This window comes from Muntiacus reevesi, chromosome 9, assembly GCF_963930625.1.
Source record: "Muntiacus reevesi chromosome 9, mMunRee1.1, whole genome shotgun sequence".
NCBI lineage: Eukaryota > Metazoa > Chordata > Mammalia > Artiodactyla > Cervidae > Muntiacus > Muntiacus reevesi.
The window spans coordinates 64,811,057-64,817,191 of NC_089257.1; positions in this window are offsets into that span (position 1 = coordinate 64,811,057).

Genomic DNA, 6,135 nt, shown 5'->3' on the forward strand with positions numbered 1-6,135 from the left:
TTTTGCCTAACTAGCTATTTTTATTTCTAGGTATTTGGAAAGTTGATCATACTTCCTGATCTTGGAGAAATGACTTCTGTATGAGACGTCCTGTGGGTCCTAGCAGTGCACTCCCCTCTGGCAACTTTAGCTATATGCTCTAGGATTGCCCTCTATGTGGGCTGTGTGGACCCTTCTGTTGTGGTGGGCTGACTACTCTGGGCATGGCTGGTTCCTGGTCTGGTTGGTTGCCAGGCTTTGTTTTGTGTTGAGGCTGCTTGCCACTAACGGATAATGCTGGGTCATGAGGCAACTGACTGTAGATCCCCAGGTGTTCTGGGACTATTGCTGGCCCTCTAATATGTGGAGTTGGGTCCTGGGCTGGGTGGTTGCAAGGCCCTGGGTGTCCCAGGGCTGGTGTTGACCCAGTGGTGAGCAGAGGAGGGGTCAAAATGGTCCTGGGCCTAGTGCCAGCTACTGGTAAGTGAAGTTGCATTCTGGGGCCTGTGGTTTCAGGGCCCTGGGGTACTGGATTCGGTGTTGGCCCACTAGTGGTTGGGAATTCAGATTTTCTGAAGCAGCCTGCTTGCTGGTGGGTGGGTCTGTGTTCCCCACCCCCCAATTACCTGGTTGGTATGAGAAGTTCTAGTACTGATAGGTGCTGGTAGGCTGGTCGGTTGGGGCAAGTCCTAGTGATATTAAGCTAGAAGAGAATTCCAAAATGGTACTTGCCAGCACCAGTGTTCTTACAGTAGAAGAACTCCCCCCAAAAGGCTTAAGCCAGTGTCTATGTCCCCAGGGTGAGCCAGTTACTTCCTGCCTCCTTGAGAGTCTCTCCAAGATCGGCAGATGGGTCTGACCCAGACTTCTTTCAAGTACTGCTTCTATCCTGGGTCTCAGAACATGAGAGGTTTTCCCTGGTGGCTCAGATGGTAAAGTGTCTGCCTGCAATGTGGGAGACCCAGGTTCAATCCCTGGGTCAGGAAGATCCCCTGGAGAAGGAAATGGAAACCCACTCCAGTATTCTTGCCTGAAAAATTTCATGGACAGAGGAGTTTTGTAAGCTATAGTCCATGGGGTCTCAACGAATCGGACACAACTGAGTGGCTTCACTTTAAGAGTGGAGTCTTTTATTTCCTACAGTCCCCTGGCTGTCCCCAAAGTAAGCCCTACTGTCCTTCAAATCAAAGATTCTGAGGGCTCATCTTCCTGCAGCAGGGCCTCTGGGCTGGGGAGAGCCTCTGCAATCATAATTATCCTCCCATTGTGGGTTTTTAACGTGAGGCTATGGGTCTTGACTATACCTCATTTCTGCCCCTTCTACACAGCTTGTTGTGGTTCCTTCTTTATATTTTTAGTTGTAGATGATTTTTTTCTGCTACTCTTCAGGTCCTTCTCATCAATAGGTGCTCTGTTAATAGTTGTAATTTTGGTGAGCCCATGGGAGGAGGTGAGCTCATGATCTTCCTACTCTGCCATCCTGGCCCCCACTTCACCCCCAAAATCTCTACTCTAATCAAGATTTTGATGGCGTTTTGGGTTCCCTGGTATCAGAGTCAGCTCAAATCCTGCTTCTAATGGTCCTTGAACAGTTAAGATATTTCCTTTTCCCTGGGGTGCGATCATCCTGGCCAATGCCTCATGTCACTCTGAGGAAAGATTGGTGTAGTACAGACTGTATATACTTGTGATGACACTGTAGGATATTTCCACAATATAATATAGACTCCACTTCACCTGTGGGTTTGGGTCTGCCCAGCCTAAAAATGGGGTGAAGGCCTGGAAATTTCCACTATGATAGCTGATGGCAGCCTTCTGCTTTCCAACACTTGATTTAAAAAAAAAGTTTTAAAAGCAGCATGGTACCATAGGGACCTTTCTTTTTCTTCATGATCAGCTAACCATTACCACAGATCCCTTCTGTTCAACCCCCTCACTACTTCCCCTACCCCAATGGCTTCAGACCTTGCAAATTCTTTTGGTAATTACATTCATTTTGCTGTTGATGTTTAAGTGTTGATACTTGTCCTATGCCATATAAAATCCTATGACCCCCTAATTGTATTAGTGGAGATTCAGTCAGAGAAGCTGAATAAGAGGAAATACACATCAAGAGATTTATTGTAAGGAATCGGCTCACATGATTGTGGGCTGGCTAGGCAAGTCTGGAATCCATAGGGATGCTATCAGGAAAGGTAGGCTGGAACTCTCAGCCATGAACTAAGGCTGCTATCTACAAGCAAAATTTCTTCTCTCAGGGAAGCCTTAGACCTGCTTTTAAAGCCTTTCAACTGATTAAATTAAAACTACTCTGATTATCTAGGATAATCTTTCTTACTTAAAGGCTACTGATGATGGACTTTAATCATATCCACAAAATATCTTTACACCAACTTCTGGATAACGGCGGACTACAGCCTAGCCATGCTGACATGTTGAAATGATCACCACAGACCACCCCCTGCCTACTTGGCACCCATACGCAGCTCCTTAAACCTAGTATCCAAATAAAGACAACAATGATGTCCTACTTCTGTCTAACATGAAAGAACTATCCTGAGAACAAAGAAAAACATACCAATATTTTCCACAGAAGAGATTTCAAAGTCCTTGCATGGTGTTCACCATTCTTTGTCTTGTATCTTAAATACTGAGGTATAAAGTTAACTACTATTAATATGTCTGTTGTTAGATAAGGGAATAAGAGAAGAAAAATATTATATGCCATATTTATATAGTTTTATCCATATTTATTTATATTTATCATAACAATGATGTTATAAATACATATAATTTATATATTATATATTGTTTATATATTATATATACATTACATATAAATTACCTATTATATATTGTTGTTCAGTCACCCTATTGTGTCTGACTCTTTGTGACCCTGTGGATTGCATCATGCCAGGCCTCTCTGCCCTTTACCATCTCCTGGTGTTTGCCCAAGTTCATTATAAAAATATCACTTTATGGAAAATAGAAGAGGAAAAAGTAGAAGACAGTGACAGATTTTCTTTTCTTGGGCTCCAAAGTCACTGCAGATGGTGACTGCAGCCATGAAATTAAAAGACACTCCTTGGAAGGAAAGCTATGACAAATGTAGATAGCATATTAAAAAGCAGAGATATCACTTTGCTGGCCTGTATAGTCAAAGCTTTGGTTTTCCACTAGTCATGTATGGACGTGAGGGCTAGACTGTAAAGAAGGCTAAATGCTGAAGAATGAATGCTTTCGAATTGTGCTGGAGAAGACTCTTAAGAGTCTGTTGGACAGCAAGGAGACCAAACCAGTCAATCCTAAAGGAAATCAACCCTAAATATTCATTGGAAGGACTGCTGCTGAAGCTGAACCTCCAATACTTGGCCACCTGATGTGAAGACCACTGACTCATTGGAAAAGACCCTGATGTTGGCAAAGATTGAAGGCAAAAGGAGAAGAGAGGGCGGAAGATGAAATGGTTCAATGTAGTATGAATTGAATCAATGTAGTAGGCAGTGATGCAATGTAGTATATATTGATGCAATGTAGATAACATCACTGACTCAATGGGCATGAATTTGAGCAAGCCTTAAGAGATAGTGAAGATAGTGAAGCTGTAGTCCATGGGATTGCAGAGTTGGACATGACTTGGTGACTGAAAAACAACAATTTATTATAAGTATAATACACTTAAATGTAAAATTAAATATCTATATTAACATATTTATGCAAATATTGTATATATATCATAACAAAATAAGGAAGAAACCCTTATGACTGTTAATAATGTTTGTTTCTAAAACTGGTCATATGCTCATAGGTGGTATGTTAACTTCCTTCTCCTACTCACTTTACATTCCTTTTGTCCTTAACAAGCACTTTAGCTGGTCTGACTTCTTTGCCTCATGAGGTGACCCAAATCTTCATCCCTGAAGTGTCTGGGCCATTAGCAGTCCTGCTTGAACTAAGTTGTGGCAGTTTTCCATTGAGTTTAATCACAGCACATGGGAGTACTAAGAGAGCCCTAAAGGATTTCCTGTATCCCAGAAATACTTTCTCCATTGTTGTAGTGGCAACCTAGTTCTTCCTAATAATTAGGATCAATCATCCCACTAGTACGGTGACCCACTTCTTTGCTTGTTGATTCAGAGACATGAGGAGCCCCAAGTGCCTGCGTGGTCCATTTCAGTGGAATCATTGTTGCCTCTCCTAGTGGAGTCTTGTCATTCGGCGTAATAGGTAATAGAATCAGTCCTGTTTCTGCTTTTTGCTTCCTAGATCCATGAAGCCTCGCTGTGGGAGAACCAGCACCATGTACTCGATGCTGACTTAGAACACATACAGCCTTCTGGAGACCTTTGCTCCAGCCCCACATAGCCTTTCCACTTAGCTGGCACCATGACTGTCCCACAGTTCTATCCAGTCAGATGCTTCAGGACAATGCAGAACATGGTAAGACCAGTGAATTCCATGAGTGCAGGCCCAATACTGCACTTCATTGGCTGTGAAGTGAGTTCCTTGATAAGAAGCAATGCTGTGTACAGTACCATGATGGTAAATAAGAATTTTATAAATCCATGAATGGTAGTTTTGTTAGAAGCATTGGGGGCAGAGAAAGTAAATCCTTGTCCAGAGTAAGGGTCTGTTCCAGTAAGAACAAAAGGTGCACCTTGTATAGTGAAAGTGACCCAATGTCATTAATCTGCCACAGGCAGCTGGCTGATTATCCTGGAGAATGGTACCATATCAAAGACTCGTGTTGGTCTTTGCTGATGGCAGATGGGGCACTCAGCAGTGGCTGTAGTCTTGTCAGCCTCAGCGAATGAAGCCCGTGTTGCTGAGGGCATGCATCACCTCCATCCCTGAATGATGACCACTTGGTTCATGGGCTGTTTAGCAATGAGGAAAGAAGCTTGCTGGTATTTGTGGAGTGGTCCTTCCATCTACTAAATTATTAAAATGTCCTCTGCCAAGGTTACCTTTTGGTGAGCACTGATATAACTTCACATTATCTCCCATTCAAAAAGGTCTATTCACACACCTATTTCCCAAACCTCCTTGTCATTAATTTTCCAGTTGTGTTACTTCCAGGTCTCTGACCACCCAGCCAAATCATTGACCACAGCCCAAGACTGGGTGTAGACTTGTACGTCTGACCATTTCTATTTCCAGGCAACATGAACAATCAGGTGCAAAGTTCTGCCCACTGGGAGGACTTCTCACCACTGTCCTTCTGGAATGTTCCAGAAAAGAACATGTCATACTACACCTGTCTATACTGAGGCAGTGCCTGTGTATCATGCAAAATCATCTGTAGACTAGGTTGTGTTTTCTCTTTCTCAGCTGGCCATAGAATATTCCCCATGCAGCCAAGATGCAGGCCCAGGGAAAGAAATTAATGTAGAAGGAGTAGAGGCCATGGGCACTTGGGACACAACCTCACGCAACTTACTTTTGACTTTCTGACCTGCCTCAGCCTGATCTCATATACACCATTTCTATTTGGTAATAGAGTGCTAGTGGGAATACCCAACTGTATGGCTTGGTGAGTCAGGTAACACCCAGTTCATCATGGCAGCTCAGGCGGCATGCATAATAACCCACAATTATTCTGGTGGCCCACGGTTAGGTGCTTAGTCTTTACTGAGGCTCAGTAAGAAGCCAAAAGGGATTTCTCAAAAGGACAGTAGTTATTCTTAAAAGATGTCATGACTTTGCTCCATAATCTTATGGCTCTTACAGATATCCATCAAAGTTTTCAAACAGCATCTCTGTCCCCTACTGACATTTCAGCTTCCATGGGCTCTTCTGGATCATGTGGCTCAATCTACAGAGGAGCTTGGATCTGTGGTAGAGTCTTCCTTTGTTCTGGATCCACTCAAAACTAGTAGATTTTTGGGTTACTTGGTTAGAGGGTTAGAAAAGCTTTCCCAAATGAGGGATACTTTGACTACAAAATTCAAAGTGACCTGCTAGACTTGCTAGATGTTATGCCAATTTGTGTGTGTGTGTGTGTGTGTGTGTGGTAGAGGGTTCAGATGCAACAATTTCTCCTTTGCTTCAGAAGGGATGTGTAGACATACCCCACAGTACTGGACCGCTAGAAATTTTACTGATAGAAAAACTGAATTTTTGTGGGATTTCTTCCTCATTTCTTTTTTAAAATTT